Source organism: Piliocolobus tephrosceles, chromosome 4 (genome assembly GCF_002776525.5).
Source record: "Piliocolobus tephrosceles isolate RC106 chromosome 4, ASM277652v3, whole genome shotgun sequence".
Taxonomy (NCBI): domain Eukaryota; kingdom Metazoa; phylum Chordata; class Mammalia; order Primates; family Cercopithecidae; genus Piliocolobus; species Piliocolobus tephrosceles.
Window position 1 is genome coordinate 167,227,283 of NC_045437.1, and position 24,117 is coordinate 167,251,399.

Genomic DNA, 24,117 nt, shown 5'->3' on the forward strand with positions numbered 1-24,117 from the left:
TATGTATTTGAAGCTATAAATTTCCTTCTTAGCATTGATTTAGCTTCATCCCATGTTTTGGTTTGTTGTGCTTCTGTTTTTGTTTTTTTTTTCAGTTAAAAGTGTTTTCCAATTTTACTTATGATTTCTTCTATTTATTTATTTATTGAGATGGTATCATTGCGTTGCTCAAGCTGGAGTGCAGTGGCACAGTCACTGCTCACTGCAGCCTCGACCTCTGTGGCTCGGGGGATGGATCCTCTCACCTCAGCCTCCTGAGAAGCTGGGAGCATGGGCTCTGGCTGCCATGCCCAGCTAATTTTCCATTTTCTGCAGAGACAGAGTTTTGCCATGTTGCTCAGACTGTGATTTCCCATTTAACCATTGGTTATTTAGGAATGTATTGTTTAATATCCACATATTTGAGAATTTCCCAAATTTGCTTCCACTATTGATTTCTAATTTCATTCCATCGTGTTTGGAGAACACACTGCGTGATTTCAATCCTTGAAATTCTCCTGCCTCAGCCTCCCGAGTAGCTGGGACCACAGGCATGCGCCACCATGCCCAGTCAATTTATTTGGTACTTTTAGTAGAGACGAGGCTTCACTATGCTGGCCAGGATGGTCTTGATCTCCTGACCCCATGATCCACCTGCCTTGGCCTCCCAAAGTGCCAGGACCACAGGCATAAGCCACCATACCCGGCCTATTCAAAACATTTTCTATGTCTTTTTTTAAGTTTTGAAGTTTTCTCCACAGAGGTATTAATTTTCTTCGTGAATTCCTAGGTACTTTTACATTTTTTATTGAGAGGTACTTACCTTATGTTTCTTTATTACTGGTGTTCAGAAATGATATTAATTTTGTAGAATGATCATGTGGCTGGAAAATGTGCTAAAATGTCATTCTAAAAGTTTGACTATTTATTTTGTTAATTTTGCGAGTTTATCATCTCACCTTCAAAAATCTGTTTTTATTTCTTCCTGTGCTAGTTTTTACACCTCTTATTATGTCTGGACCATTGTACTATATATATATTTTTTCATTATACTATATTAAAACTAGTGGTGATAGTAATTTCCCCTCAAATTTGGACTGAAAGTCCCCTTTTAAAAAAACCCCAAATTCAGCCTGGGCAACATGGCGAAACCACTTCTCCACTAAAAATACAAAAATTAGCCAGGCATGGTGGCATGCATTTATAGTCCCAGACACTCAGAAGGCTGAGGTGGGAGGATTGTTTGAGCCCAGGAGGCAGAGGCTGCAGTGAGCCAAGATGGTGCCACTGCACTCTGGCCTGGAGGCAGAGTGCTGTCTCCAAAAAAAAAAACAACAAAAACAAAAAACAAAAAACAAACAAACAAACCCCCTAAAAATTGGAAACAAAAGGTAAGTTTATAACTTTCTCTCATTAAAAGTGGATGATAGTGTATACTCACTTCCGCAACATATATACTAAAATCAGAATGATACAGAGAGAAAAGTGGATGATGGCTTCTCTGGTTACCATGAAAATAAAAATTCTTTTAAACTGGATAACCCGGCTGGGTGCGATGGCTCACTCCTGTATTCCTAGCACTTTGGGAGGCTGGGGCAGGTGGATGACGCTAAGTCCAGGAGTTCGAGACCAGCCTGGGCAACATGCAAAACTTTGCGTCCACAAAAAATACAAAAATTGGCTGGGCTCGGTGACTCATGCCTGCAGTCCCACACCATGGGAGGTCAAGGCGGGCGAATCACTGGAGGTTAGGAGTTCGAGACCTGCCTGGGCAACACGGTGAAACCCTGTCTCCACCAAAAACACAAAAATTATCTGGGCATGGTGGCATGCACCTGTAATCCCAGCCACTAAGGGGGCTGAGGCAGGAGAATCGCCTGAACCTCGGGAGGTGGAGGTTGCAGTGAGCCAAGATTCTGCCACTGCACTCCAGCCTGGGTGACAGTGTGAGACTCTGTCTCAAAAAACAAAAAACAAACAAAAAATTAGCCAAGTGTGGTGGCGGGCATTTGTAGTCCCAGCTACTCAGGAGGCTGAGGTGGGAGGATCACCTGAGCCCAGGAGGTCAAGGCTTTGGTGAGCCATGATTGTACCACTGCATTCCAGCCTGGGTGACAGAGTGAGTCCTAGTTTTTAAAAAAATAAAGTGGATAACCCCCAAAACCACTGTCCTACTTTTAGAAACTCCAGGATAGTTTTGGGAGGGGAATTTTGGAGTCTCATTGGCCATGTAAGGGATTAGGAAGGCTTCTCAGGGAGAATTGTGGGGCTGATTGCGTAGTACCCAGCTCTACTTGGAAATCTCTTTTTACAACATTTCCATGGAAATCAGAGACACAGACGCAGATGTTTGGGTTAAAATGAGACAAAGGAAACAATAGTTATGTACAAGAGGCAAGAAGACCTCTTTTTTAAATGGTCCATATTTATTAGTACTCTGGTCAGAGAAATTCAAAGTCTACCATATTGGAGGTTTTCTGGAATTCCAGGCTGTCTGTTAGACTGTAGGCTTCAGAGCTTTGGCTTGTCATACTGGGCCAGGTCTGTGTGGGAGACAGGCCTACAGCTGGACCAGCAAAGTGCTGAGAGAGAAAGCCTGTCCTGCTACCTGGTGCCTGGTGGGTGAGAGTTACTGATACAGACAGTGGAAAGAAGAGCTGGATATCTCATTCTCATCAGGAAGATTGTACAGTTCTATGATTTGGGGTATATCATAGGCATCAGAGTACAAAGCAGGAACTGGGGCCACCAGCCTCTCCCATTGAGTATCTTGCATTTGGAAGTCACTTGTGGGACTTTCAGTGAAGGTGGAGTTCCAGGCCCAGTTGGAAGGGTCTAAGGGCTGAGGTGGAAGGGAGCTGTAGAAATCTGAAACCACAGGAGAAAAAGCATAAAGACTAGGGGTGTTCAGGGGGAGGTGGGCACGTTCGTCTTGAATGGAAGGATCTGGTTTGCTTGCTTTGCTGATGGCTGCTGCTTCAATCTGAATTGCCAGTTCCTGAACCAAGCCTTTACTGTTGACTCCAGTAGGTTGAGTTTCAAAGCTAGTTTCTCCTGAAGATTTCTATCTGGGAACATGGTCTGGCTAAACAGAGCTTCTAGTTCTTCATACTGTTGGTGGATGAACAAAGTACGTTTTTGATGCCTTCTCCATATTGCTGTAGTCCCAGCTACTCAGGAGGCTGAGGTGGGAAGATCACTTGAACCTGGGAGGTTGAGGCTGCAGTGAGTGGAGACCATGCCACTGCACTCCAGCTTGGATGACAGAGTGAAACTGGGACTAGCTGGATCCTGTAGTGGTTCACTTTCATATTGGAATCATTCCTGTTGATGAAAGGGTCTGACTGGAAATTCTCTGGCTGGAAATTCTGTTCATCACGGTTTCTCAAATCTGTCATGAATCCCCTTAGACTAACCATTTTCAGTCCTGCGTGGTGTGTCTCTCACTGGAAATGCAGTTTCCTTAGTGTATCCAAAAGTTTTAAAATAACAGCCGTATCCAACTCAACAATAAAAGAACAAATAACCCAATTAAACAATGGGCAAAGATGTGAATAGACATTTCTTCTAAGAAGATACATAAATGGCCAATAAGCACATGAAAAAGATGCTCAATAAATATCATTAGTCACTAGGGAAATGCAAATCAAACCTACAACAAGATACCACTTCACACTCACCAGGATGGCTAAAATAAAAAAGACAGACAATAACAAGTGTTGGTAAGGATGTGGAAAAATTGGGATACTCATGCTTTGCTTGTGGGAATGTAAAATGATGCAACAGCTTTGGGAAACAGTTTGGCATTTCCCCCTAAAGTTAAACAGAGTTATTTAGGATCCTGCAGTCCCACTTCTGTATATATACCCAAGAGAATTGGAAACATATGTTCACACAAAAACTTCTATACTAATAATGTATACATTATATCTATACAATGGAATATCATTCAGCCATAAAAAGGAAAGAAGTATGAATACTTGATACAACAGGAATGAACCTTGAAAACATTATGCTCAGTAGACACAAAAGGCCATATATTATATGATTCCACTTATATGACAGGTCTGAAATAGACAAATCCATAGAGACAGAAAGTAGGTTAGCGATTGCCAGGGGCTGGAGGGGAAGGGGAAAGGGAGTGACTAATGGATATGAGGCTTATTTTTGAGCTGATAAAAATGTTCTGGAATTAGATAGTGATGGTTGTACAACTTTGTGAATGTACTGAATGCACCAAACTGCACATTTTAAATGGGTGAATTTTATGATATCTGAATCACCGTATATCTCAGTAAAAAATCCTTATCCAAGATGGTGATAACACCTAACATTTATTGAAGGGTAGTGTAAGAAATTGTGCTACAAGTTTTATGAATTATTTAATTCTCTTAACAGTCACAGGGGTATGTGACTCTTATTATTTCTACCTTACAGAGGGAGAAACTGAGGCTTACAGAGAGTTACTAATTTGTCTACGTCACATGGGGTTTAATGCCAGACTTCAGTTTTGATTTGATACCAGACTCGGGTTTTTACCACTATGCGCTAGAGCCTCTGTAATAAGCATGACTAGACTTTGAATAATTTCCTGTTCTCTCTATATTTGGGTCACTGGGCTCACCTTTGGTGTTTTTGGACCTTTTGATATTTTATTCCTTCAGGATTCTATAATTGGATGCTCTAGTGACCAGGAATAGGGAAAGATCTGGCATTCCACTTGTCATCTCTCACTTCAGTAAAGGACTTCGTTGAAGGCCAACTCCATCCCCTGTTTGCTCAAACATAATTCACTTGGAACAGCTCTTTGGATACTTCAATCTAAATGAAAGCACTCCTTTTAGAGGTTCTCCTTGAACCGTATCCTTCTTTTTTATAGCACCTATTACAGTCAAGTAAAAATTTGATTAATAGCTGTCTTCCTCACTAGCCTACAAACTTCGTGATATCAGGAGCCAATATAGTTTGAATGTTTGTTGCCTCCAAATCTCATGTTGAAATTTTGAGCTCCAGTGTTGAAGGTGAGCCCTCGTGGGAGGTGTTTGGGTCATGCAGGCTGATCTTCCATGAAAAGCCTTGTGCTGTCCTCATGGTAATGAGTGTGTTCTCAGTCTATTAGTTACCAGGATATTTGATTGTTAAAAGAGAGCCTGACACCTTCTCTCCTCCCTCTTTCTCCCTCTCTCATCACACGATACAGGGGTTCCCCTTTGCCTTCCTCCATGAGTAGAAGCAGTCTGAGGTCCTTACAGGAAGCAGATGCTGGCGCCATGCTTCTTGAATAAATTAGCCTCAGGTGTTCCTTTATCACAGTACAAATGAACTGAGGCAGGAACCTGTCTGCTTTGCTCACTATTGTACTCTCAGAAAGTAGCCCTGAGCACACAGTAAGTACTCAATAAGTATCAGCTGAATAACTAAACACCAGCACAGTGTGAAGATGTCTGCCATTTTCACACTTCTCTACTGTCCTCTACTATACAAGGTTCCTTTTAGAAATGTCTATGTTATTCCTCTGGCTTCTGGATCCAGTGCTTAAGCTCAGCATGGGAGTGCTTCAAGGCCTCTGCTGGCTTGCACTGTCGGAAAGTGACGCACTAGTGGAAGGGTTTGGCTTCGGTTCTAACCTCAGAGACTTCTCTAAATGTTTCCCATGTGTTGTGCTCCTTCACTCTGACTGGGATTTTGGCTATCACCTAATTCCTTGCCTCCACTAGCCCTTATGACTGTTCATAATAGCATTTCCCATGAGCTCCCCTATGATGCTAAAAAATTTTTACACCTGGCAAATCTAACGCCACCACCTAAGTGGTTAAGCATGTACACGGCAATATTCCCAGAATAGAAGCAAGCTGAACAATCCTGAAATGTTAATTTCCCTAGGTTATACAGCAAATAAGTGATAGAACCAGAATGAGAAACTTACTAGATTCTGCACTTTTTAAGGGATCTGTTTTGTGTATTTGTTTTCCTTACCATGCCCGGCACAGTCCCTGGCACTATTAGGAACTCATTAAATATTTCTTAAATAGAACCCAAAATTCTTTCTGGAGGGGACTCACACTCTCTTCTGCTTCAGCAGATTCTCAAACCCCTCAATATAGCTCCCCTCAACTACTCTTTCTAAGTTTTTATAAGTTTTTAGATGTGATGGGAGCACCCAAATTCCAATGATACCTAACCAAACCCACCAAAAGAGTCCCTCATTTTTCATGTTACTACTGTTGGTGCCACCATTTTTTATCCACCCAAGGTTGAAATCCACTTTTTAAAATTCCTCAATCTTTTTTATTCCACAACGAATGGTTGAGTCCTATAGATTCTGCTTGTATAAAACCTTTGTGTTTTTCTTCATTTTCCACTGCTACCAGCTCAATTTAGACTCTCATTATCTTTTAACTAGACTTACTGTGATAACAGCTTCTGATTTTCCCCACCTCTGAGCTCTCTCAAATGTGCTAGAGAATGGTTATTTTTTTCTGGAATAATTTTTCTCACTCTGATAGGCTTTTCTCAAAAACTTTCAACAACTCCCTATACTATTTTGTCCAAATTCAAATCCCATGGAATCCAAAGTCCTTCAAAAGTGATTACAGCTTACTTTTTTGACTTGATCTCTGCCTTTTAGGAGCACAATTCTCTGGGCAAACCAAAAGGTCCTCTTCAGCATTCCCTGGGCATTCCCTAATTCCCCACTTCATGCTACTTATGGTTTATTCCTTATGCAAAAATGTCTATATCATGGCCTGAACATCGCAAATGAAAGCTCATCCCAGAATTTTTTCTTGATTCCTGCCCCCAAATGAGGTCTTGTCATCTTTTGACTTTGGAATGAGAAGTCAAATTTTTGTCACTCTTCTGTGGCATATCTGCTGTGTGTTGTAATTCATGGTGTGGATGGTATCTCCCCTAGGAGACAATCAAGTCAGATCCATGACTTACACAATTTTGTACCCTGTACCACCAAGCTAGTGCCTTTTAAATAGCAATTGTGGAATTTAAATAGCTTGTTTTTCTTTATCATTCATTTCTTCTATTTACATACTAAAAATCATTTCTTTGTATTCAGCATCTTACAAAGCTGATAAGTCATGTATCTAAAGCTCATTGCTCAGTTCCTTCATATACTCTATGGACATAAAACTGTTTAATAAACAGACAACATACAGAATGGGGGAAAAGCTTTGCAATCCATGCATCTGACAAACGTCTAATATCCAACATCTATAAAGAACTTAAACAAATTTACAAGAAAAAAACAAATAACTCCATTAAAAAGTAGGCAAAGGACATGAACAGACACTTTTCTAAAGAAGACATACATGTGTCCAGCAAGCATATGAAAAAAAGCTCCACATCACTGATCAATAGAGAAATGCAAATCAAAACCACAATGAAATACCATCTAACATCAGTCAGAATGACTGTTATTGAAAAGTAAAAAATAACGGATGCTGGTGAGGTTGTGGAGGAAAAAGAAACGCTTGCACACTGTTGGTGGGAGTTTAAATTCATTCAGCCACTGTGGAAGACAGTGTGGCAATTCCTCAGAGATCTAAAGACAGAAATACCGTTCGACCCAGCAATCCTATTACTGGGTATAAACCCGAAGGAATGGAAATCATTCTATTATAAAGACACATGCATACCTATGTTCATTGCAGCACTATTCACAATAGAAAAGACATGGAATCAACCTAAATTCCCATCGTTGATAGACTGGATAAAGAAAATGTGGTACATTATACACCATAGAATACTATGCAGCCATAAAAAAGAATGAGATTATGTCCTTTGCAGGGACATGGATGAGGTGGAGGCCATTATCCTTAGCAAACTAACACAGGAACAGAAAACCAAACACCACATGTTCTCACTTACAACTGGTAGCTAAATGATGAGAACACGTGGACACCCAGAGGGGAACAACACACACGCCAGCCTTTCAGAGGGTGGAAGGTGAGAGGAGGGAGAGGAGCAGGAAAAATAACTAATGGGTACTAGGGTTAATACCTGGATGATGGCCGGGCACGGTGGCTCACGCCTGTAATCCCAGCACTTTGGGAGGCTGAGATGGGCGGATCCCGAGGTCAGGAGATCAAGACCATCCTGGCTAACACGGTGAAACCCCGTTTCTACTAAAATACAAAAAATTAGCCGGGCATGGAGGCAGGCGCCTGTAGTCCCAGCTACTTGGGAGGCTGAGGCAGGAGAATGGCGTGAACCTGTGAGGCAAACTTGCAGTGAGCCGCGATCACGCCACTGCACTCCAACCTGGGTGACAGAGCGAGACTCTGTCTCAAAAAAAACAAAAAAGTTAAGAAAAAACTGTTTACTTTTATGCAGCCAAGGAACATATTTAAAAAAGCACATTGTCACTGGTCTTTAGAAAAATGCAAATCAAAACCACAATGAGATGCCATCTCATGCCGGTTAGAATGGCGATCATTAAAAAATCTGGAAACAACAGATACTGGCGAGGATGCAGAGAAATAGGAACACTTTTACACTGTTGATGGGAGTGTAAATTGGTTCAACCATTGTTGAAGACAGTGTGGCAATTCCTCAAGGATCTAGAGCCAGAAATACCATTTGACCCAGCAATCCCATTAGTGGGTATGTATCCAAAGGATTACAAGTCATTCTATTATAAAGACATATGCACACGTATGTTTACTGCAGCACTATTTACAACAGCAAAGACTTGGAACCAACCCAAATGCCCATCAATGATAGACTGCATAAAGAAAGTGTGGCACATATACACCATGGAGTACTACGCAGCCATTAAAAAAGAATGAGTTCATGTCCTTTGCAAGGACATGGATGAAGCTGGAAACCGTCATCCTCAGCAAACTAACACAGGAACAGAAAACCAAACACTGCATGTTCTCGCTCATAAGTGGAAGCTGAACAATGAGAACACATGGACACAGGGAGGGGAATATCAGACACCAGGGCGTGTCCAGGGGTTGGGGGCAGGGGAGGGAGAGCATTTAGACAAATACCTAATGCATGTAGAGCTTAAAACCTAGATGACGGGCTGATAGGTGCAGCAAACCACTATGGCACATGTATACCTATGTAATGAACCTGTAGGTTCTTCACATGTATCCCAGAACTTAAAGTAAACAAACAAACATGCTATGAAAAAAAAAAAAAAGAAGAAGAAGAAGAAAGAAAATATCAACTGTTGAAGGCATAGCATACAATGACTAAAAACTTTAGATAGTTGGCCAGGTGCAGTGGCTCATGCATGTAATCCCAGCACTTTGGGAGGCCAAGGCGGGCGGATCACCCGAGGTCAGGAGTTCGAGACCAGCCTTCCCAACAAGGCAAAACCCCGTCTCTACTAAACATACAAAAAATTAGCCAGGTGTCGTGATGTACACCTGTAATCCCAGCTACTTGGGAGGCTGAGGCAGGAGAATCACTTGAGCCTGGGAGGTGGCGGTTGCAGTGAGCCGAGATTGCCTCATTGCACTCCAGCCTCGGTGACAAAAGCAAAACTCCATCTCAAAAACAAACAAAACAAAAAACCCCAAAGAACAAACTTTAGATAGTTATTCCTAGTTTCAATTAATTTTGAATAGAAAAATAATGAGAGGAAAACTTAAAATATAACACAGACACAATGGAGCGGCCAAAAGACTAGTCCTAGCCTACCCCATGGAATGCAAATTTCTGGCGCCTAAAATACCGTTATCTTTTTGGCTGGTTTTGAGTGGCAGTGACTGGCATTAGTGGGATTCTACTCTCTCGGGGATGAAAAATGAAGTTTGAAAGAATGTTCATTACCATTAGGGTATGTGTTGACCAAACTAATTTTTTATCTGCCAAAATGTGTATACTGGCTTCTGTCTCATCTAGAGACCTCTGGAACTGAAAGTAATTGATCAAATTAGCCCAGCTATAATCCCCTACTAGTTCTGTTATGATTGTAGCTTGTTAACCTTAGTATACTGTTTATTTAAACCATGTGGATGACATCATGAAAACCACCCCCATTTCATCAAAGCAGGATGCAGACCATAAAAAACAATTTGGTTTCTAACCACTCTGAGATAGAGTGTTTTTTCTTTTCTTTCCCATATTAAAAGATAAAACATAAAACCTCAGTTCTCAGCCATTTGATTTTCACTCCAGCTGGCCCTCCCCCAGTGAAATGGAAGCATTTTCATGCCATTTAGAATCAAGCAAACTAAAAATATCAAACAAGTTTGCTTCAGTCCTGGAAAAGGAGAATTGATGACAGAAACTGTTCTTTTGATTTTCCTCTTATCCTTCATTTGCCAAGTGCACTTTTCCATGCTGTATAATGGTTTCCTGCACCACAGCCTGGCAGATAATGCCCAGCAAGGTCCTTACGCTGGAAGTAGCTACAAGACTAGCATGCTATTTCCCCGATGCTGTGATTATTCTCCTCATATTCTTCTTGTATTCCTGTACAAGTGCTGATATGTTTTGATAAGAAAAATTGGTGCATATGTGTGCCATTCTCACCTTTTGAGGCATGCTAAGCTCCTTGGCTCCTATGGTGTTTCTGCTGTCACAGTTCCAACATCATTCCACAGACCCAGCTTTCTTCTGAGTAAAATTATTAGCATCTATGAAGGCTAATTTTAAAATGTTAGTAAGAGACAAACTGGCAGTTCACAAGTAAGCCATTGCTTTACTGGGGGCATAAATATGAGCCAACACTCCAAAAGAGGAAATGAAATTCAAAAAAGTAATGGAATAAACGACAGCTTTACTCTGTAGGCACAGGCAATCTTTAATACTTTTTCAGACTCCACTTCCTTAACATCTTGGATAATAAACTTACCTTTCAGATTGTGAGAATTCATTTGACCAACTGACTTTCCATGTACTGGTAATCTTTGTTTAGGTGCTACAGGAGTTTAAAAATGTAGAAAGTCATGATCATTGTCCGTAAGAAATTGATAATCTAGTTCAACACTTCCAAAACTGTATTCTTTGGAAAATTTGTTCTAAGACATACTCTGTGAAAAAAGAATTCCATGTAGAGAGAAGTCTGACTTCCTTCTTGGAAAGACACAACATATTAAAGGCCCTGAAAAATTCTGAAGTAAAGAAATGTGTTAAATGTGCTTAATCTAGAGTTTACCAAATTTATTTGATCATAATCCCTTTTTGAATGTAATACCTGTAAACGTCTCATGGAAAACATTTTGGAGAATGCTGGAATGCTGGCTCAGTAGCTTGTTTACAGGGATTTCACACTTTATTTCCTTTGTATCACCAGAGACCTAACCACAATAAGTTCTTAGAAATATTTGTCTAAATGAATATACTGTCTAACCCAGGTAGTTAGAGCAGTACCTCCCAAACTCCAGTCCATAGATGGATTTGTGCTGTCTTGCATTAATATTTCTTGAGGAAATATGTATATCTATAATACACATATATAATATACATAATAAGTATACATATTAAAATGTGTTAAACTGTTATAAATGCATCCTGGGTTTTGATCCTGTAGTTTTCAACTCTATAGGTTTGGGGTTGGACCTGAGAATCTGCATTGAAAATTTCCCAGGGAATTCATAATCATGGCTAGTTTAAGAATCACTGGTTGGTATATATACATAAAAATAAGACCAGAGCTTAACATTTGATCTCCCTTAACTAAGGTTTTCTATTCCATGGTCACAAACTAAATTCTAGCCTTGAAAACACATGTCCTTTGTAATCCATCACAGATGTGAATGAGCCTGGTCAAGTCCAAAGCACTGGGGCCTGAAGGTTGGTCAATAAAGTTATCCTCACATATAGAAAAAAGAGTAGTATATTTTTTTTTTTCAGATTTAGCACAAACCTGTGATTTTGAGGAATGTGGAAGAGATTTGAAATATTTCTGAAACAGAGGGTTTTTTGGACTGGTCTTTAAGATTGTTGCAATGATATTCCTGGCCACATGAATCCTCCCCAGAGTATAATAAGGTGGCCTTAAAACTTGGAAGGTTGGTCTGGAAGTTTGATATGACCATGAACTCAAACCTTGGGTGACAAGGCAGAGAAGATTATTTATTTTCTACATCAGCATCGTAGATACTATACATCAGCAATAAAAAGTCCTGTAAGATCATGAACGTTATAGTCTCCCAAGACAAAAAACAGTTCTATATAGAAATAGAAATATATACTGAAAAGGTCTCTGTATATCTGAGACCAGTCTTGTTTGGTCCCCTTCTTATAAAACTCAGTGTAAAAATAGCTCTGTTTCATGGTTATTTTTCATGTACTGCTGACAATCAGGGTTAATTGAGGGACAGTGTTTCCCCTGAAACAATCTGAAGTAAGATCTTTTAGGTGATGAAATCAGCCAAAGCAAGTGGTACTAACTTAGGAGATTTTGAAGAGCCTTTGATGTTATTTTCTGAGGATAAACAATCAGGAGAACTATAAGGATTGCACATTAGTTTTTTGTTTCAAAAGAACTGTCTTTTTAAAAAACCACTTTGTGCCTCCTTCTTCCCCTCTGCTTCTTCCCCACTCCCCTTTTTCCTCTTGACACTAATTTGTGAAGCTAGTAAAAAACTTTAAAGATTTAGTAGCAGACTATACTTTCACTTTTTTTGCTTAATAACCCAATTTGATCTTCATGATGAGATTATATTATGGAATAGAGCCTTTACAATGGTTTCCTCTGACTGGTTACAGAATTTTATACATCTTTGCAATTTAATGCTATGTAGAGATTAAAAATGATTGCACAATTCTGTATTAATTTACATGAAAAAATTTTAGAAAAGAAAAAAAAGATGCTCAAGATAATTTGTTACTGGCAAATTAGTAAAACTAATTTAAAAACTAGTAAACTAATAGTAAAAACTAGTAACTGGCAAATCTGGGATTTGAACCCTGGGCACTATGGTTTCACCAGCCTGCCCTCTTAACCACTTGGCTACAAGACATGTAAAAAATACTCATCCTATTTGAGAATGGTATAGTATGAGTTGTTTTCATTTCTTTATACCTTTATGGTTTGCTACAATGTCTTTTTCAGCCTATATGACTTTCAAATTAGAAAAACAAAATTTTGGATGAAAACAAAGAACTCTTCCCTCACCAAAGAGCGCAGTGATAAATGCAACAGAGCCTCAAATGACATCATGCTATTTAGCGATCAGTCTAGCAATTTAAACAAAACTCTTCAAGGATTACATATTTTCTTAACATTACTGATAAGGATATAAAAACTCTGCAATGTAGTGAGTTCTCTAGTGAAAGATGAGTCAGTGGCAAAGAATTGGCAATGTAATCCAGTATATTAATGGCTTGCAGATCCTATAATCCAGTATACCCAGTTTTAAAAATGAATGGTGCATAACAGATAATACTAGTTAAAGTTAAACTACACAGAATGGATAAACTATACAGAATAGACAGCATAATTTTTGTATGGTGGCATCTTGGTATCTGTGGGAGATTGGTTCCAGGACCCCCGTGGATACCAAAATCCAGGGATGCTCAAATCCCTCATATAAGATGGTATACTATTTTCATATAACCTACATACATCCTCCCAAATACTTTAAATCATATCCAGATTACTTGTAATACCTAACGCAATGCAAATATTATGTAAATAGTTACTATACTGTATTATTTAGGGAATAATGACAAGAAAACAAGTCTGTATATGTTCAGTACGGAAGAAGCCATCAACTTTTTTCTGTCTGTGTATTTTTGATCTGCAGTTGGTTTGATCCATGGATGTGGACCCAGTGATATGGAGAATCAGCTGCATTTATTATGTTAAAAGATATTAGGGTGCAAATCTACTAGGTGAACATTCCCATGCGCTGCTCACCACCTGGACACCTAAAAACACTGCCCTCCACTTGGTCTGCTTAGTGGGTTCCCAGTGCTCTAGCTGGTATCTTCTCAGTGGATGAGGAGGAAAGGTCTTGGAGGGTAGTATTCTGAACGGTAATCTTTAAGTTCAACTCTTCTAAGAAGTTTTTATAAATGTCCAAAAAAATTCACATTGTCACGCTTCATGATTGCTGAGTAATGTAGAAAAACAACAGTCCCATCAGTCTGATGGCTTTGTTGTTTTATAAATTATGTGATTTGCGAATCAGAAAAATCCTCCTGTAGATTATAGTGTAGCTTTGTTTTGTGTTAATCAATTAGATGTAGAAGAAACCTCAGGAGAGTATAATTTATTTTATTATTTTGGATAATCCAAGAACTTAATTCTTTAACTGATATCAGATTACCATGGACTGCACTGGAAAGTCTCCAGGATCCTTGTAATACTACAATTGAAGCAGTGTTTGTTGAATAAATACTGTATGTATTTCCAGCAGAACGGTGCTAGAAGTGTTGGGAAAGGAAAAGGAACATTACCTGTCACTTTTGTCAGTCACATTGATTTCTTGTGTTCAACAGATTAAGGGAAAGTTAGACATTGCAATTTAGAAATTGAATATTTCCAATAGAGAGGAGGGAATTGTTAGGGCAATAATTAATAATTTGAAGGTTCAGTCGTCAACAGTTTGACTTGTAGGGTCATGTTTTTTGCTGCTCCTAAAACTGGGGAATTGGTGAAAAGAATATCAATAAGATAAAGTTGAGATCTTTTTCTGATTATAAACATAATACATACACTGCCAAAAAGTTAAACTATACAGAACAGTAGCAAGAAAAAAATTAGATAAAATCTCATTGCCCAGAGACAACTAATGTTCTTATTTTAGCATAACTCTAAACTTTTGTTACACACATTTCTTGCAAAAAAGGACCAAAACTGTTTTAAAACTTAGTTTCTCAATAATATACCTTACAATTTTTGTTAATGAACTTACCCTGTTTTTTTAGAGATTTAGGTTTTTCAAGTTTTATGGAATCTTACAATACCATCACACACACACACACACATACACACACACACACACATTTATGTTATATTTACATAACATGTATATGTATGTATTTTTGATCATTAATTTGATGATTTCCTTAGGATTAATTCCTCGAATTGGAATTGTTGCATCAAAGGGTAGGCATATTTATGTCTTAACACAATATTGCCAAATTGCCCTCCAGAAAGGTATAGTCAGTTTATACCCTGACTCATAAAATGAGAGTGCTTGTATTGAGACCAATATCACCAATACTATGTACGAGGGGATCCAAAATTTCATGGAGGCTGAGTGTGGTGGCTCACATCTGTAATCTCAAGATTTTGGGAGGCCAAGGTGGGAGGACTGATTGAGACCAGGAGTGCGGGACCAGCCTGGACAACATAGTGAGACTCCCATCTCTATGTTTTAAAAAGTTCATGGAAAGATGGAATTAAAAGATAAAAATAAAAATATATAAACTGTAGTTCTCAACATAAGCTCCATCAAGTTCAAGACAGTTTTGTAAGCAATGATACCATTTAGTCCATCCTTAAAGAAGTGAGTGACCTTGGAATTTAATCATGCCAAAGCAGTTTTTTTCCACATTATTAACTGAAGAAAAAAGGTGCCCTTTACAGATATTTTAAGATTAGGAAACAAAAAGAAGTCAGGAGGAGCCAAGTAGAAGTGTAAGGCAGATATCTAATGATTTTCCATTGAAATTCTTACAAAATTGTCTTTGTTTGATGAGAGGACTGAGCAGAGCAGAGAAGATCTCTTCTGGTAAAGCTTTCTTGGGCGATTTTCTGCTAAAGCTTTGGCTTTCTCAAAACACTCTCATAATGGGCAGATGTTATTGTTCTTTGGCCCTCCAGAAAGTCAACAAGCAAAATGCTTTGCCTTCCAAAAACTGTTGCCATGTGATATGGTTTGGCTCTGTATCCTCACCCAAATCTCATGTTGAATTGTGATCCCCATGTGTTGGGAGAGGGGCCTGATGGGAGGTGACTGAATCAAGGGGGCAGTTTTCCCCTTCCTGTTCTCATGATAGTGAGTTCTCATGAGATCTGGTTGTTTGAAAGTGTGTGGCACCTCCCTCTTCTCTCTCTCTACTGCTCTGCCATGATAACACGTGCTTGCTTACCCTTCACCTTCCACCATGATTGTAAGTTTCCTGAGGTCTCCCAGTCATGCTTCCTGTACAGCCTGTGGAACTGTAAGTCAATTAAACCTCTTTTCTGCATAAATTACCCAGTTTCAGGTAGTTCTTTATAGTAGTGTGAGAACAGACTAATACGCCATGATCTTTGCTCTTGACTGGTCCACTTTTGCTTTGACCAGATCACTTCCACCTCTTGGTAGCCATTGCTTTGATTGTGCTTTCTCTTCAGGATTGTACTGGTAAAATCACGTTCCATCTTCTGTTACAATTCTTTGAAGAAATGCTTCAGGATCTTCGTCCCACTTATTTAAAATTGTCATTGAAAGCTCTGCTCTTGTCTGCAGCTGATCTGGTGCAATAGTTTTGGCACCTATCCAGTAGAAAATTTGCTCTACTTTAATTTTTCAGTCAGAATTGTGTAAGCTGAACCTATTGAGATATCTATGGTGCTGATTATTGTTTCTGTTGTTAATTGTTGGTCCTCCTCAATTAGGGCAGCAAAAGGATTAATTTTTTCCTCTCAAATTGATGTGGATTGTCTGCTTCTCTGGGCATCATCTTCACACCATTTCATCCCATCAGTGATTTCCCCATTCTTCCTCCCAAGCTTCACCATAAATTTGATGTTTGTTCATGCTTCAATTTTAGCAGAATCATGTTGTTCTGATAGTGGATCTTTTCAAACTGATATCTTATCTTTCTTAGTGCTTCAAACTAGATTCTGTTCAGGTACATTACAAGTTAGTATGAGTGCAAAAAATTTGAAATCCACGTATGGTTTCTTTATAATATGCATTTTCCACGAGTTTTTTGAACTTTCTTCATATTACCAGTTTAAAAACACTTGGGACTTTTCTAGGTAAAAAGTTTCTCTCCTCTTTTAAAATTTGCTTTCTGTCAATTCATTTACAAGTAAGGTTGAATATCTTTTTACATATTTAATGGACATTTTAATTCTTTCTTTTGTGACTTGCCCACTCATGGCCTTTGCCCACATTTTAATTTAGATATTAATCTTTTTCTTTCTTTCTTTCTTTCTTTCTTTTTTTTTTTTTGAGACGGAGTCTCGCTCTGTCACCCAGGCTGGAGTGCAGTGGCCGGATCTCAGCTCACTGCAAGCTCTGCCTCCCGGGTTTACGCCATTCTCCTGCCTCAGCCTCCCGAGTAGCTGGGACTACAGGCACTCGCCACCTTGCCCGGCTAGTTTTTTGTATTTTTTAGTAGAGACAGGGTTTCACCGTGTTAGCCAGGATGGTCTCAATCTCCTGACCTCGTGATCCGCCCGTCTCGGCCTCCCAAAGTGCTGGGATTACAGACTTGAGCCACCGTGCCCGGCTATCTTTTTCTTATAGATTTAAAGTATTCTTTATATATTTATTATATTACTTTTCTGTTTGTCATACATGTCATAGTTTTTTTTTTTCCTAGTTCATTCTGTGTCTTTACTTATGTGTTCTTCTTTTTCTATACAGAACTTTTAAATTTATAATTTTTTAAAATTTAAATAAAAGTTTTCCTAGGAGTCTCTGCCTGTTGCTAATTTTCTTTGTTGATTTAATTTATAGAAAACAAATCTAATATAAGCCTATTAATAAAATCTGGGAATACTTGTAAGTTGAATAATAAATATACTCAGTATTTTATAACTGAAAGCAGATAATACTTTCTAAATTTTTAGCTGTTAATTAAAATTCGAACTAGAATGTTTTCCCCATTAGTGTATGTACTGTAAGACATATATACTTCTTTTACTTTTCTAATTTGATTGTAATTTAGTGTCTCTATACCTGGGTCTTTATACCTATTTCTATATATCTTTACATTTTAGGCACTTGTGAAGAGTAGCACTTCTGTGGAAACATATAAACAGACATTTAACAACCTGGCAATTTGTATATTTGCATATTCTCACATACATACACACATATATTAGAGCTCACCTTTGTCAGAGAGCATTTATTGAGCTCACAGAATGTATGTAGGAAAATATCACTGTCCTAATGTGGTTAATAGAAATGGAAGTTTGTTACAAATAGTTACAAACAGAACTCACATTTGCGTTTTTTAAAAAAGTGTCATGAGTCTGACCTTTTTATTTTGGTAACTGAAAGGTAGCAGAAAGGACAATAATTCAGCTGTGAGACAGTGTAAGGGGTTTTGGTGAATACTTGCCAAATACCATTTTATATAGACCTACTTGTAAAGCAAATAGTGACCTGGTTGCACAGCGCAGCTCCATGTGTTTGGTCAAATTTCCTCTGAAAAAAATCATGCAGTGAGCTGCCACCCACAATTCAACTTGGTTAAATGTTACCTCTGTCTTTTAATAAAAACGTAAAACCCATGGGCCCAATTCACTCTGCTTGGCTCTGCATGTGTAAAGGGTGAGTTAAATAGAAATAATTAGGGTCCGACTGGAAACACTTGAAAAAATTAATCTAGGGATTAACTCAGATGCTAAGAGTTGCTGAAGTTCTTTTTGACCTTGTCTTATAAACATAATCTTCTGTTTTGGTAACCTTGATTGCTTTGCAAAGTTGACTGGTTGACATAGCATCTCCCTGTGAGGTAGATTCCTAAGCATTCAATCAAATATGAGACTAAGAGATAGAAGTAATAGTATGCTTAATACTTGAATTATTACTTCAGGACTTGTTACATAGACTCTTTAAAAGAAAAAGTGTTTTCACACTCACATTTCTGATCCAGTTGGGGGCCATACTTTTATTGCTACATTGACTTTCAAAGACTCCAAGCTCATTTCAATTGCTGGTGCAAGGGTATAATATATCATAGTAATTTGGCATTTGTTTATTATTATTGTCACTGAATCTGCACATTTGAAATTTATTTTTAGTTAATGAATGCTGTTGTACATGAGTGGGTCTCTCAGAAGCCAATAGGATACACCAAGACCCCAGTGTCAATTAAGAGTTGAGTAATAGTTTCTGTACTTTATATATGTTTTCTTTTTGGCAAGTTTATTGATTTTGGAGCAAATTTTTTCAGCATTCTAAGATGTAATCCTTTTGAGGGTACATACAGGATCCCCACAACTTGTAAATTTAGAACATAAATATAAATAGAATACAAATAATTTTTGATACAGCTTTACTAGAGTGTAGAATGATACAATCTTTTTACTTTACCATAAATTGATGTATTAAAATTTTAAAAACAAAATGTGATCTGTCAGACAACAGAGTCTGAATTTAAGGAATTTGAAGAAGGCAATAATACTGTATCAATAACCCTTTTAGTGGGTATGACAGTAGAAAACATTAGATTTTCAATAGTATCTAGAGGAATTGTGCACAGTGAAGACTATACACTTGGTTATTATATTTAAATTGGACCATACAGTTTTTAGGAGCATATAATGACATTACACATAATGTTTTTAGCACGTTGCCTTTCTAGGCTATAAACAAGACATGTTACCATATTAAGTTAATGAGTCAGGCTTCCCTGATATTGGCACTCCCAGGAATTATCTCTATTTTACAAATGAAGAAATCAAGTTTTAGAAACATTAAAGAACTTTCCCAGCTCACATAGTAAGTGCTAGAATTGGGCTTCAAACCCAGGCTTGCTGACCACTGTGATATTCAACAGTGCTTGCCAAATCTTGGTGCGTTTACCTCCAGCAGCACATATGAAATTATTTTAGGTGGAACATAGACACATCTTTAAAAATGTAATATGTGTGTATTTTTAAAAACCATCCTCTCCATCCATTTTTTAATTCTGTATTTTGTTTCTGTCTTATGGTACCTGGAAAATCCTTATTCGCATACAAGAAATGGTTGCCTTACAAATGAAAGAAGATATTTGCAGTATCCCTGAAGCATCTTTTGAAACCTTTCTCTTTTATTTTCTATTTTTAAAATAGCAGCTTTATTGAGATCCAATTCACATATCATCAGGTTCACCCTTTTAAAGGTGTGGATTTTAGTGGTTTTTAGTATACTCACAAAACTGACCATTGATTATTACTATCTAACTTCAGAACATTTTTATCCCCTCAAAAAGAAACCCCATAGGCATTCAGCAGTCACTCCTCATTCTTCTCTCCAGATATCTTCTGATAATCAGGAATCTACTTCCTGTTTCTATGGATTTACCTATTCTGAATATTTTTATAAACGGAATTGTACAGTATGTGGCCTTTTGTGTCTGGCTTCTTTCACTTTGCATAATGTTTTCAAGGTTCATTAGTTTTGTATGATGTATCAGTATTTCAATCCCTTTTAGGGTCAAATAATTTTCCATTATTTGGAAATTTATTTGTATGGATGTATCACATTTTGTTTATCCATTCGGCAGTTAGTGGACATTTGGGTTGTTTACACTTCTTGGCTATTATGAATCATGCTGCAATGAACATCCATGTACAAGTATTTGAGTCCTTATTTTCAAACTTTTGGGCAATATATCTAGGAGTGAGATTGCTGGCTTATATAATAACTCTTTGTTTAACGTTTTTAGAAACCACCAAACTGTTTTCCATGGTAGCTACAGCATCTTACATTACCACTGACAGAGTGTGAGGGTTCCAATTTCTCCATATCCTCACCAACACTAGTTATTTTCCATTTTATTGACTGCAGCCATCCTAGTGGGTGTGATGTGATATATGTATTTATTTTAATGTATATTTGAAAATATAATTACCATATTAAGCTCATGGTAATATTTGTTGTCCCTTTATGGAAGCAATAAGACTCCTTAAGTACACTTTTACTTAAGGAGAAAAAAGTCACTTAAAGAAAATTAGTAGATAAATAATGTGTAGATGAGAGGTGGACACTGCAAAATTTGTGAAGGTGTGGTCTTGGGCAAATTACTCTATTTCTGTGAACCTCAATTTCTTGTGGCAATAAAAGAGGACATCAGATTGCTGTGAGGATTAAATGGACTAGTATTCATAAAGTACTCGGAAGAGTACCTGTAAAAGTGTGTGCTAAATAAGTACAGAAGGTGGTGTTGAATAAGCCAAGTTTGAGAAACTCTTGCATAACTTATAGTCCAGCTCTTTATTGGCAGCAACTGACTTTTTCAATAGGAGGTATTCAATGTTTAAGAAATAAAGTGGATGGCCAAGTGAATGTAATTGTGTTGAATTACCCTGTCCACTCTGAGCTTGCATGATAAAAGGTGCTGTAGAAATGAAGAATTTTCTTGGAGTGGGGATGGCCTGGTAACACAGGCGTAAGAGAACCACTGCTGTTATTCTACCACAGAAAAACCCAAGCTGCTCTCCAGCACCAGCCACCATTAAAGATTCTAGTGCTGATGCTGGGAGGTATGAAAAACACCCATCCTCCTCCTCCTGACTTCTTGGCTTCTTTCTTATTTTTTTTTCTTTTTCAAATAATTTTAAAATTAATAGGTGTGGCTAGATTTCAGTTCTCTTTCTTTTAGGCCATAACAAAAAGGCAAATACGCTATGATGATAAATGGTGATATTTCATGAAGTCTCTATAATGGGATTTGCATTAGATATTGTTCTCATGAAAAATCACAGTTGCAGTCAACAGTAGCCACCTGGCTGCCACTTGACATTTTGGGAAGTGAAACATTATAAACAACTCCCTTCTCTTATCAAATTCATTCTCTTACACTTGGATGTTAGAGTTTAAACATTCATAAATTCAATGGCCAAACAAAAGTGATTACATTAGATCAAACATAAAGAACTTACTTGAGTAAAGCAAGAGAGCTAATGAAAAAAATATTTCACTAAAATGAAAAAAACTTTAATTTTCATTTACAGAATTATGAGCAGTGTAATGTTCTCCGCTCAGCAGTGCCACTGTTTTATGCATCCTTACAGTTAATAACTTATTCAAGGTATTAAATCTGTCACATTCCTTTTACTTGGGTCTGTAATGAAGAATTTACAGCAAGAGACCCAGAACTGACCCAGCAATTCGAAAACATAACACAGATATGAATCCAATTATTCTCCATCTAAACGCCGACATTTATGCCCTGCATCGAGATGTGACATCTGAACCAGTCATATTTAATACCTGACTCATCAAAGCCAATCCAGAAGCACAAGCAAAAGGATTATTTCACACCCACTTTCAGAATAGAGTTCATAAAAGAAAGGAAAAGAGAGCGTGTCAGTTTGCTCTATGTAATTTAGATATTGACATAAAACATATTTTTAAAAGTTGGTTAAAGAACCAAGTATGTGCTCCCCACAGTGTGCTGGTGTTTTTCCCTTTTGTGACTACGTTTGCACTGAAAAAGAAAGAGTCGCTTGTACAAGTTCATGAAACAAAACAAATCACTTCTGCAGCAGGAATGTATCAGTGGGTTGCTGCTCAGGTCTAAGGGTTCTTGCCAAATGTTCCTATCATTTCTGTTTTTATTCTTTGTCAAATCAGCAACTGGAGCTGCTTAAAATGTTTTCCATATAAAAACTTAACCGGATCAAACAGTGGCCTTGCAAAGAGAAGGGAGGGGTGGGGGAGATTCCTTGGAAAAAAATTTGACTGAAAATTCAGGGATTGTGGTATAAACAAAAATTATGTTAAAAATATGGATTATAAATGGAGGTATTTTATTTTATCCCTCTACAATGGAGAGGAAGGGAGATGTATCTAGAACCAGCTGAAAAGTGATAAGATTATGAGTGTACACATTATGACAAGATTATGAATCAGTGCTTCAACCAATGAGGACAGTAGCCTTTTTCTTGTCCTCAGTGTTGAAGAAAGCAAAAGGAACCAGGAGATTAGGAGGTTAAGAGATTACGGTTCAGGAGAGAGTGAGTAAGTGTGCATCCTCAAAACACAAGTAAAGATTAAAGTAAAAGTCAAGGCTTAGGAAGCAGCTAATCATAAAACCTACTTTCTTATATTTGATCAAAATTAGGTTCTATGTGCAGAAAAAAAGCTTGAAGATTTTTTTGACTTCTAATGGATTTTATGTGAGAATAAAGGGACAGATTATGAATTCCCAAGGAAAAAAATTTTAGCTAACTTTTTACATTGTATGAATTAGACTTTGCCTTTTTATTGTTATTATTTATATTATGAGACACATTCTCTCATGATCATGAAAGGGATCAATATAAAGCAACACGATAAAGCAATCCAGTATCTCTAGAACTTGAAGTAAAAACAAAAGAGAAAGTTTCGATGTCAAAATTCAAGATGGCAGTAAGAATGACCCTCTTCCACCAACACACAGACTCTATATTTATATGATGTGGGTATTTTAATCCGTAGAAAAATGTGGCCTGGAAAAACACATGCCAAAATCTTAGCTGTGATTATATTTTACGGGATATAAATAATCTCCTTGACTAGCGGAATATTTTTCCTTGACTAGCGGATTATCTTTACTTTGCATTTGCCTCTGTCAGAGCCGAATGGCTTTCACTGATTCTGGATTGGTTTTTATGCAAATTTCTTGGTGTATAAATGTATAATACATGGGTTAAATAAGGAGAACCTCACACATATGTATGATGCAGCTTGGGATTCTAATTTCTCAAGAGTGGATCTTTTTTCTCTCCTCGCTGTTAGTGTACAGCAAGTTTCTTGACTGTTTCTCTAGATAGTGATTAGAAAGAAATTTTCTGTTTCTTCTTTCATGAACAGAGAAGTCTGTTTTTATTTCCCGGATTTCAGTAGATATCTCATTCCAGCTTCCATTTGCATGACCATAAACCATGGATTCTCTGCCAGATACAGGCTTTAAAGCTGCAGGATCTAGCCCAATTAAGAGCTCTGATTGGTTAAGTATTTCTATAAATCTTCTGCAACTGCTCAGCTTCTGACTCTGAATTCCCTTTTTGTATGTCACCTGGAGTATTTTTTGTTTGTTTATTTAAAAACTGTCCGATAAAAAATGTTTTGCAATATTTTATCCAGTTGGTTAGAATTCCACAGTGTATTTGCTGATGATTTGAACAACCCTGGAAGCCAGGTAGAGTTTGCTACTAATTACTACCTGACTTCCTGTATGTAGGGTGAACATTAGAAATAGGGATATTAGTGATTCTACGAGTGAGTGGACTCAAGGAGGGTCAGGGAGACCCCAGTCTACAGGCAGTCCATTCTTTTACTTTACGTACCTTGT

The 24,117-nt window shown here is 37.8% G+C and overlaps 1 pseudogene; it reads right to left on the minus strand.

The window, feature by feature from the left end:
- Positions 1-2,420: 2,420 nt before the first annotated feature.
- LOC111530817 lies at positions 2,421-3,398 on the minus strand (annotated as a pseudogene).
- Between the last annotated feature and the right edge of the window lie 20,719 nt (positions 3,399-24,117).